This window comes from Pseudophryne corroboree, chromosome 4 (assembly GCF_028390025.1).
Source record: "Pseudophryne corroboree isolate aPseCor3 chromosome 4, aPseCor3.hap2, whole genome shotgun sequence".
Taxonomy (NCBI): Eukaryota; Metazoa; Chordata; class Amphibia; order Anura; family Myobatrachidae; genus Pseudophryne; species Pseudophryne corroboree.
Window position 1 is genome coordinate 798047878 of NC_086447.1, and position 11892 is coordinate 798059769.

Below are 11892 nucleotides of genomic sequence, written 5' to 3' on the forward strand. Positions count from 1 at the left end.
CCTTGTGCATCAATGCCTGTTTCCCTATAGATTGTAAACTTATGACCAAGACCTTCCTACCTCTATGTCTTTCTGCTATTACCCAGTTTTGTTCTATCACTGTTGTTTCCAATTGTAAAGCGCAACGGAATATGCTGCGCTATTTAAGAAACTGTTAAGAAGTAAAGAAATAAATAATATTGAAATTACTTACTTAGGAGCCTCCGATGTATGAATAGCCTGGTCGGCAGCGCCATCAAAGCCCCTCCTCTGTCACTTGCATTAAGGTAATTTACAACGCACCTCTCAAAGTTACCTCTCTGACTGTGAGTAACACTGGACCCAAAGTCAGTATCATTCCGTATTATTACTTAATTTACTGAACTACACCGAAAAGTGAATCTTTAGTTTAGGCTGGATTTATTCTTTAAAATGGCTCCAGGTTGCTGTAAGCTGCATTAATGAGTGAGAATTTCCCAATGTGTACAGCTTATGGGCCCCTACAGTTCTGCTGATTGGATGCAGGCAGTTAGTGGAAATAAAAAACAAATTGTTTTTGGCTGAAAGTTTCCTTTACAAGTTTTTTTTGTCTCAGCTTTTTCATATTAGCAGAATGGATTGCTGTGATGCAAGGCGTTTTCAGTGAATCACATGACCCTGTAGAAACAATTGCTTTTTCTTTACAATAGTATTTTAGGCTTGAGAATGGCAACATGCTCATACCTGTTACTCTTTCCATTGTTACTTTGCCTGTGAACTTTTCAAAGAGATATATGGAGTCCTGTCACATAGATATTGCCCAAATTTACTAGAGGACCATCGGTTTGATGGAAGAGCTGCTTCTCTCCTTTTCCAGTGAACTTCCTATTAATCTATTATGACAGACAATGTTAGAATATTCTCACCATTGATGATATGTGAATATAGGAGCATAGTGCATACTGTCACACAATAAATGATATAATAAAGTGCTCGTGCTTACTTAAAAAAAAAAAAATGCAAATATAAGGTGTTCCACTGCGTACCAGAGATATATAAATTGTAGGCTTATATATAGTTTCTTCGGACTCAGATTTTAGTCCTTCTAGAGAACATATCCTAAAATCAGCTCATATTTTGATAAAAAAAGTCATACATGTTAAAGTATATTCTAACACATAAAGACAAAAATATATGCACAAAATATTAATGCTAAATAACTTATCTGTTCATAAGACCCTCTTGGAAGGGAATGGATTGCCATATTGGGGAAAATTCCAAGACAGAATATCATCCAACGCGCCAAGAGGAATGTCCGATGCATATGTAATACTCTAGTTCTAGTTTCGTACCTGTTCCGGTTTTGGATATGGGTAGAGTCTATTCACCGTAATTGTCAGGTAAGTTATACTGGAGGTGTAGGCTTATTTTCCAATTTTCTGTTCCTGCAGGTCGACTCAACTCCGGAGAGATATTAGCCAGACGACTTGGAAGAGAGTAACAATTCCAATACTTTTATGACACAACTAACTACAATGAGGACTGATCTTGTTTATCCATAAATCAATGACAGACAAACCAGGAACCGAAATTATTTATTATACTGGAAAATCACGTTCAGTGAATCCTGTATGAGATCAATCTTCGGCTCTGTTAAAAGGTTAGTATAACATATATATTGCAATAATATATTACCCAATGCACCTTACAACTTGTCATTAAACAATTAACAATAATATTTTCCCCCAGAATGCCGTACGGATATTCCCAAATCCTACTGTCAATACCCCTAAAGTTCAGCTGACTATTCGTACGTTGGTGCACAATTAGGAATAGAAAACCCGGTAGGTGTTTATCTGTAGTCTTCTAAGTAGCTTAATCTGAATCACTAATATCCCTTGGTGCTTTACTTCCAGATTTATCAACGATGCCACTTGTATAATCCAATGGTTATTATACCCGAGCTTGCTAACTCGGAGGTCTATGGATAGGAATATTAGTTAATGGGGCTCTTAAAGTACATCTGTCAAATTCCAGCTGGCTGAATGACTCCTGTTCTATCTGCTGACTGTTGCTTAATAGTCTTTTCTTACAAGTCTCTACTGAGCTTCGTCAAAGCTAGTGCTATACTCCCTTCCAGGCTAGGTCTAGATATAGCTGGCGTCGCTGTCCATTCACCATACTCAGTTACCAGGCAGGTATTAGCTATTATATTGCCTCCGACTTTCTCTCTCTTTTATTCGCTGCTCCCTGTAGTCGAGTACTCTCCTGAAGGGGTATCACTCTCTTCCTGTTACTGTTCCTGTACTGCTATCTACTTCAACTAGGCAGCTATCTGTGAGACGAGTAGGGAGTCTGTCTCTACTACTTGCTCTGAAGAGAATAGGGCATCTGTCTACGCAGTAGCCTGGGAGTGGGGTAGAGAGTCTATCTACGCAGTGTCTGATGAGGGGGGTAGAGAATCAATCTACGCAGTATCCTGTGAGCGGAGTCGAGAGTCTAATTACATAGTGTCCTGTAAGCGGAGTAGAAAGTCTATCTACACAGTGTCCTTTGAGAATATTAGGGAGTTAGGTTTGGCACTAGTTTTAAGCTCTGGGGCTGATTTGGGCACGATTAACACTCTCAGCGTGTGGCCTCCGTCTCAGCTCAATGTCTCTTACCGCACCAGGTGCCGTCGCTCTCTGATGTAGCTCACCAGTCACTCCCGTGCTCACGGTCCGTCTCCTCCGCTCGTTCTGTCACTCTCCTCCGATGCCGTTCACCGCCACTTCACTTTTGGTTCAGCCTTGTCTCTGCTGCCACCTTGTGGTTCTCTTTCAGTAAGTCACGACTTACTATCATCCCGGCGGACTCCGCTCTCCGCTTCTTGTCACGGGCGTCCGCTGCGTAGTCACTCCTCTCTCCCTCAGCTCTTTCTGACGACGCCAACCGACCACACCGCTCGAGCCCTCTGTCTTTTTATATCCTTCTTTGGAGTACCCGTATGTCTCCCGCCGAGCGCTCGTGATCCTTCAGTTTGTCTGGCCTCCGTCCTCACTGTAATAGGTCAAAGTTCACAAGTTCTGCCTGAGCACTCCACGTCCCCATAGGAAACCACACAATCCAGTCTCTCCATCATACTAGTCAGCTTTTGATTTCCCTCACTGTTGTTACCCTAATTCGGGTTCCTATCGCTAAGTGATACCCTAAGATCTATAGTCAGTGCCATCTTCCTTTCTGGGTATCACATACTACCCCGGTAATCGGATGTGTATCCTTACACATTCATTTAATACAAATTAACGTTGCAACAACATTTCCATTTACTATTGCTACTATTATAACAATTCTTACATTCAGTACAAGTTATTTACTTCTCTAATTTTTCTATTCAAACATTGTACCTAATAACAGTTTGTTTCGTATCCTTCTTTAACTTTCTATGGTATTATTTTTAATGCTGATACCGATTAGGCAATTTCCCTCTGGTGCTTCTCTCTGAACGCCTCAATATCATACTCTCAGGCCGTTCGGATTCGATAACAGTTGGAGTTAGACTGTCATTTCCCCCTAGGTCCGGGAGTTTTCCGAACGTAGTCAAGATCGGCCAACAAAGATTCATCATCTCGTCTGGATACGTATTTATTTCTGACGTCATTTCTGGAGATGAGACGGTTCCCTCTTTCGGTTCCGGCCAGTTAGGACATAGCTTTAACTGGTCTCGATGTACTAAATTTTGTCGTGTTCCATTCTCTAACCTAATGAGGTACACTTCGACGTTTGGATTCGGTTTTTCTATGACTTTATATGGCAATGGTTCCCACCGATGATCCAATTTACTTTGGCGTCGATTGTTTTTTCTTAATACTTTGCATCCTATTGGCAATGGTTCCGCTTGAGCGTTCAAATTGTAATATAATTCTTGCCGTTCATGTACAGTCTCCCTACGTTGTTTAACTAATTCTTGTGCTACTCTCATGCGCCGGTGATGTTCGTCTACCCAATCGGTTTTCAGGAACGGTTCCGGTGTGATTTTTCTATTGAAACTCATATCTACTGGTAGCCTCCCTTGTCGGCCAAAGAGCAAATAGTAGGGAGTATAGCCGGTCGAACTGTGCGTAGTATTATTGTAGATAAACATGAATTCTGTCAACAACAATGGCCATTCCTGTCGTCGCTGTTCTGGAAGGGTCCGCAGCATTTGTATTAGCGTTTGGTTCGTTCTTTCACAGAGCCTATTCCCTTGGGGATGATATGGGGTGGTTTTAATCTTGCTACATCCGTATAGAGAACATAGTTCTTGGAATAGGTTAGACGTAAATGCCGGCCCTTGATCCGTTAAAATTTTAACTGGGAATCCATATGGTCTCACAAAGGCCCTCCAGAAGATTTCTGCGGTGGTTTTTGCTGTCATATCCTTGACTGGCAGAGCTACCGCAAATTTGGTATAATGATCCACGATCATGATCGCGTATTCATACCCTAATTTACTCTTCTCCAGTTTGAGATGATCGATTGTAACTAGTTCTAGTGGCTGGCGGCTGATTATTGGATGTAGCGGTGCTCTTTCTGTCGGAAGGGGTGTCCTCCGGAGAGTACATTCAGAACAATTCTGACACCATTCTTCTACACTTTGGCGGATTCCCACCCAATAAAATCGTTGTCTGATGTTGGTTTCAGTTTTCTGAATGCCGAAGTGTCCTGATCGATTATGGTAGCCATTCAATAATATGGATACTTTGTTCCGAGGAATCAGTACTTGGAGGACAGTCAGATGGGTCTTGGGATGAATACTTTTCCGGACTATAACATTCTGCTTTATTTCCAAACGATCTCGCTGTCTCCATAACTTGACTACTTCGACTGCTGCTACTTGTCTTTCTGTCTTTGTCAAGACTTCTTGTTTTAGTAGTAACCTTTTCAATTGACAAAAAGGTGGGTATTCTTCCTGCCATTGCCGCCATTCGCTCAAATCAACTACTTCTGCCGTAGTTTCCAACTTATTTCTCGTAGAGCTAGTTTTGTGTTGTAACACTCGTTTTTGGTCTCCTTGAAAAGGCGGTAATTCTATCAATTCCGCTGGATCTTCCATTTCGGATTCCTCTTGCTCGGGAAGGCGGGATAATGCATCAGCATTCTTGTTATTTTGTCCGGGCCGATATTGGATGTTGAATTGATAGTTAGATAATCTTGCATACCATCGTTGTTCCAGCGCTCCCAGTTTAGCGGTAGCCAAGTGGGCTAATGGATTACAATCGGTGTAAACTACAAACGGAGTAGCCGTTAAATAATCTCGGAATTTCTCTGTGATGGCCCACACTAATGCCAGGAACTCTAATTTAAAAGCGCTATAATTAGCGTCATTACGTTCCGTTTTCCGCAGGCCTCGGCTGGCATAGGCTATGACTTTTTCTTTACCGTCTTGTAATTGGGCAAGTACTGCACCGAGCCCTTTTTGACTAGCATCAGTTTGCAGGATAAAAGGTTTACTGTAATCTGGGTACGCTAGGAGGGGTGCTTGGGTCAAGAGTTCCTTGAGATGGTCAAACGCGACTTGTTGTCGTGAAGTCCATGCAATCGGTAGACGTTTGCTCTGGCTGACTTGCGGTACGTCCCTAAGCAACTCATGTAAGGGTGCAGCTATTTTGGCAAAATTTTTCACAAAACGCCTATAATAACCTACGAATCCCAGGAACCTTCTTACATCTTTGACTGTCTGGGGTATTGGCCATTCTTGGACGACTCTAATCTTTTCGGAATCTGGGGCTACCCCGTCAGAACTTACCAAATGTCCCTAGTAATGAACCTGTGGCTTTAATAAGTGACACTTAACTGGATTTACTTTCAGTCCGTAATGGGCCAGTTGTTGCAGAACTTCTTGTAGATGTTGTAAATGCTCTGAATAAGACTTAGAAAAGATAATGATATCGTCTAAATATAATAGGATCATTTCAAAGTTCTTATGGCCCAAACAATGTTCCATCATCCTTTGGAAAGTGGCCGGGGCATTACACAATCCAAAGGGCATTCGCTTGAATTCATAGAGTCCCATGGGGGTGGTAAAAGCCGTTTTTTCTTGGTCTTCCGTTGCCACCATAATCTGCCAGTATCCACTTGTGAGATCTAGCGTGGAGAAATATTTAGCTGATTTCAAAGCTGCTAACGACTCTTCTATTCTGGGCAGTGGATACGCGTCCCGGTGAGTTATCTGATTTAGTTTCCTATAATCAACGCAGAACCGTAACTGACCGTTTTTCTTTTTGACTAGTACCATCGGGGCAGCCCAAGGGCTGTGGCTTTCCTGGATGACACCAGTGACCTTCATATCCTCTAACATTTGTCTAACTGGCTGGTATAGAGCTGGGGCTACAGGGCGATGTTTTTCTCTGATAGGTATTGCATTCCCTGTTACGATATGATGTTTTACGGTCGTAACTGTGCCAAAATCCAATGGATTTTTGCTGAAAGTCTGTGGATTCTCTTTTACCACTTGTAACACTCCTTCTTTTTGTTCCAAAGGGGTGGTCTCACCTCCAATTTGGATACCCTCCCACCATTCGTTGTTTATATCCTCTTTGGCGCTGGTACCATCATCACTTGGTCGATGAACCCGGGTTTGGGCATGCATAACATCCTGAAAGGTGACCCACGTGAGTTTGGCAATCGGTCTTTGACGATACAATTTAATCTGGTGGTTGTGAGGGTTCATGATCCGAATTGGCACTCGTCCATTCTTAATATGCACCAAACAATGGGCCACCACAATTCCGTCCTCTTCATTACCTTCACAAGGTTCAACCAGGGCCTCATAACTTTTTCCCCTCGGGCCACAACGAGCCTTTCCCCAAACTATTACTTCGGAATTGGGAGGCAACTTTATAGGCTTACCATCAGTAATCCTTACTTTACCCACGGAACCTCCACACTGTATAAAGGCCCGTTGACTTTGCAGGGTCTTAATGGTCTTTTGTATAATATTCCGATCAGGGGACAACTGTTCAGCAAGGGACCGCTTAAGAATCGCAATTAACTCATCCGGGCAACTTTGCAGGATATTCATCCCTAAAATGATTGGGATTGCGTTAGGGTCACTAGTATGGGTAATCAGACATCCTTGTCGAGGTAAGTCCGTATCTCCGATTTTTACATTAGCCTCCCAATAACCCACACAAGAGATGCTTGATCCGTTACTGGCTATCAACTGTAACCAGGTTGGTGGCGGGGACACCATTTGCTGCTCTCCCCAGTATTGCAGGAAGGTGGAATGTTGAATGGTGGTTATTTGTGAACCAGTATCCACCATAGCCGTAATCTCTACTCCATTGATAGAAATCCGGATATGCGGACACTGTCCCACGTACTGGGCCCACCATTCTTCAGCCTCTGGACCTATTCGGGTGTCTCTCCCCGAGGCTCGGCCCCCAACCTCGGGACATTGGAGTTTAAATCTTCCGCTGATTCACAGTTTCGTTCGATATGTCCCGGTCGGTGACATCGCCGACAAATTGGACGTCCTTGAGGATCAAACTGATCGGTACTTCTTCTGCCACTTGTTGGTGGTGGAGTCCACCAATCGCTCCTAGTTCTCCGCCATTCCCGGGACCACCGATTTTCATTGGGAAAGGAGGCTTGCTTCCTAGTGACATTCTGAATTTCTTTGCTCATCTCGGTCATGCCCATTACGAGCTCTTTCATTTGGCTCTGTAGCGTTCGGATGGGATCCATTGTAGGTGTCTGGAAATTCTGACTGCCAATGTCAGTGATTCTCTTGTTCCGTACTGTATGAAGAGATCCGTCTTCACCGGACATCTGACCTTCCAGATAACCCGGCATCTCCGGAAAACTGACCTCTTGGGTTATCTCGGTTCCCACTACTTTGATCGCCGCTTCTTTAAAATCTAAGAATGACTGATCAGGTTTCTGCATTCTAAGTAGTCTAAGCTGAGCTCTTACGCCTTCTCTATTTGCCCCTTCGATCAATTGGGATACTAGCGTCTCATCATTATTTTCCATTTCACTCTCATCCACCGTTCGGATTGCTTTTAAGGCTTCCTGCAAGCTTAACGCAAAATCTCGAAGCGTTTCACTCTGGCGCTGTTTCCTAGCATAAAATCTCATCTTTAGTTCTGAAATGGTATGCAGCTCAAAGGTAGTAGCTAATCTCTGGAGTATCTGTTCAATGGTCTTCCTCTCCCCAGCAGGCCATGAAATAACTTCACGCTGTGCCGATCCTTTCAATTGTCCGATGAGAATCTCAACCTTTTGTTGTTCGTTTAAGGGATACAGACGAAACATAGACTTCATCTTATTTTTGAAATCAGTCAATGTATTCCCTTCGGAATTAAGTCTATCGCCATAGTAGGTGGGAAGCCACGGGGCCCCAAAATAGTAGGGTAACGTAATGGGATTTACTTGAGCCATACTGGGGATTCCTGAGTGAGACTGGCCGGTTTCTCCACTAGCAGAGGGGTTGGACTTTTCTGGTTCCTTAGACATGTTTTTAGTGTAGAATCTGCCCCGTGTTGGTGTAGGAATCCTGTTCGTGACGCCAAACAATTTGTATGTAATACTCTAGTTCTAGTTTCGTACCTGTTCCGGTTTTGGATATGGGTAGAGTCTATTCACCGTAATTGTCAGGTAAGTTATACTGGAGGTGTAGGCTTATTTTCCAATTTTCTGTTCCTGCAGGTCGACTCAACTCCGGAGAGATATTAGCCAGACGACTTGGAAGAGAGTAACAATTCCAATACTTTTATGACACAACTAACTACAATGAGGACTGATCTTGTTTATCCATAAATCAATGACAGACAAACCAGGAACCGAAATTATTTATTATACTGGAAAATCACGTTCAGTGAATCCTGTATGAGATCAATCTTCGGCTCTGTTAAAAGGTTAGTATAACATGTATATTGCAATAATATATTACCCAATGCACCTTACAACTTGTCATTAAACAATTAACAATAATATTTTCCCCCAGAATGCCGTACGGATATTCCCAAATCCTACTGTCAATACCCCTAAAGTTCAGCTGACTATTCGTACGTTGGTGCACAATTAGGAATAGAAAACCCGGTAGGTGTTTATCTGTAGTCTTCTAAGTAGCTTAATCTGAATCACTAATATCCCTTGGTGCTTTACTTCCAGATTTATCAACGATGCCACTTGTATAATCCAATGGTTATTATACCCGAGCTTGCTAACTCGGAGGTCTATGGATAGGAATATTAGTTAATGGGGCTCTTAAAGTACATCTGTCAAATTCCAGCTGGCTGAATGACTCCTGTTCTATCTGCTGACTGTTGCTTAATAGTCTTTTCTTACAAGTCTCTACTGAGCTTCGTCAAAGCTAGTGCTATACTCCCTTCCAGGCTAGGTCTAGATATAGCTGGCGTCGCTGTCCATTCACCATACTCAGTTACCAGGCAGGTATTAGCTATTATATTGCCTCCGACTTTCTCTCTCTTTTATTCGCTGCTCCCTGTAGTCGAGTACTCTCCTGAAGGGGTATCACTCTCTTCCTGTTACTGTTCCTGTACTGCTATCTACTTCAACTAGGCAGCTATCTGTGAGACGAGTAGGGAGTCTGTCTCTACTACTTGCTCTGAAGAGAATAGGGCATCTGTCTACGCAGTAGCCTGGGAGTGGGGTAGAGAGTCTATCTACGCAGTGTCTGATGAGGGGGGTAGAGAATCAATCTACGCAGTATCCTGTGAGCGGAGTCGAGAGTCTAATTACATAGTGTCCTGTAAGCGGAGTAGAAAGTCTATCTACACAGTGTCCTTTGAGAATATTAGGGAGTTAGGTTTGGCACTAGTTTTAAGCTCTGGGGCTGATTTGGGCACGATTAACACTCTCAGCGTGTGGCCTCCGTCTCAGCTCAATGTCTCTTACCGCACCAGGTGCCGTCGCTCTCTGATGTAGCTCACCAGTCACTCCCGTGCTCACGGTCCGTCTCCTCCGCTCGTTCTGTCACTCTCCTCCGATGCCGTTCACCGCCACTTCACTTTTGGTTCAGCCTTGTCTCTGCTGCCACCTTGTGGTTCTCTTTCAGTAAGTCACGACTTACTATCATCCCAGCGGACTCCGCTCTCCGCTTCTTGTCACGGGCGTCCGCTGCGTAGTCACTCCTCTCTCCCTCAGCTCTTTCTGACGACGCCAACCGACCACACCGCTCGAGCCCTCTGTCTTTTTATATCCTTCTTTGGAGTACCCGTATGTCTCCCGCCGAGCGCTCGTGATCCTTCAGTTTGTCTGGCCTCCGTCCTCACTGTAATAGGTCAAAGTTCACAAGTTCTGCCTGAGCACTCCACGTCCCCATAGGAAACCACACAATCCAGTCTCTCCATCATACTAGTCAGCTTTTGATTTCCCTCACTTTTGTTACCCTAATTCGGGTTCCTATCGCTAAGTGATACCCTAAGATCTATAGTCAGTGCCATCTTCCTTTCTGGGTATCACACATAAGGGAAGTTTCCCAGTGTGTTTTGTCTTGATCAGTGGATTTTTACTTTATTCATATAGGTATACTGTACTTACTGTTGTGTACAAATTAATCTTATTTGTTTTCTGCTGTGATTTTTTTTTATGTTAAAAAAATACCCTATAATTATTTTTGCAATATTAATAATTAATATAATCACCCTTAACTGCAGTAACTTGCTTAATATGAGTATCCTTCATTTCAGAAGTCTGTGCTGCTTTGCTGAAGAACTGATCAGTAAATCACCAGCTGCAAAGGCTATTTGTAAGTCCTTACTTGTCTTATCTGGATATATAACACATTTTTTAAAAAATAGTTTGTCAGTTCAAGGTGTTGTTTTTCATTTCTGACCAAATTCCTCCTTCTGTTTTAATGACACAGATTTGTTTTTCCGCTGTGAGTTTTAAGCAGCCTTGAAACACTAGATATACTGAATTCATAGAATTATCAAAATCACAAACAAGCATTGATACGTGCTGTTTATCTATCTCCCATTTTTTTAAACCACAAAATGAAAAACTAACATGGTTTTTAATTAAATTACTTAATCTCAATTTAGCAAGGCCCTCCCCATCCTTTATTCTCACATTTGTAACTTTTCACAATCTTGTTAGTCATTAGTCTTTTCTTCATACAGTATATGCTCTGTATTCTGTGGTGTCTGGTGTTTTGGAGTATTGTGGTGCTCTACAAATAAAGATCACAGTTATATTGCACAAAATATCTTCAGCTCAAACATGACCCAAAATACCTTTTAAGAGCAGCAATAGTGCATTCAAGAAAAAGTGTAAAAGTGTAATACAAATACAAATGTGCTTGGTAAAATAAATAATAAGAACTCAGTATCTTTGGCTGGTTGCATACAGTACATCTCCATAAGAATCCATGTATACAGTTGTTTTGAATTGAGTGTCTGAAGAAACGGGGGAGTGTCTGGGCGAACGCTGGGTGTGTTTGTGATGTCAAACCAGGAACGAAACTGACTGAACTGATCGCAATGTAGGAGTAAGTCTGGAGCTACTCAGAAACTGCTAAGAAATTTCTATTCGCAGTTCCTGCTAATCTTTCGTTCGCAATTCTGCTAAGCTAAGATACACTCCCAGAGGGCGGCGGCTTAGCGTGTGCAATGCTGCTAAAAGCAGCTAGCGAGCGAACAACTCGGAATGAGGGCCCATGTGCACTGCAGGGAGGGGGCAGATGTAACATGTGCAGAGAGTTAGATTTGGGTGGGTGTATTCAAACTGAAATCTAAATTGCAGTATAAAAATAAAGCAGCCAGTATTTACCCTGCACAGAAACAGTATAACCCACCCAAATCTAACTCTCTCTGCAAATGTTATATCTGCCCCCCCTGCAGTGCACATGGTTTTGCCCAATTGCTAACAAACTTAAAGCTGCAAGAATTACCCCCAATGTTCCTTACAGCAGTTTCACAGACACCTAAGACTGCAGAGAGGGTCCTG

The 11892-nt window shown here is 42.8% G+C and overlaps 1 long non-coding RNA gene across 1 annotated transcript; it reads left to right on the forward strand.

Annotated features, from left to right (window-relative positions):
- Window positions 1-1405: 1405 nt before the first annotated feature.
- On the forward strand, window positions 1406-11196 carry LOC134911779 (uncharacterized). The gene is made up of 5 exons (XR_010176838.1): window positions 1406-1618; window positions 1708-1802; window positions 8629-8837; window positions 8927-9021; window positions 10635-11196. It is a non-coding gene; the product is annotated as an uncharacterized LOC134911779 (long non-coding RNA).
- The last annotated feature ends 696 nt before the right edge of the window (window positions 11197-11892 follow it).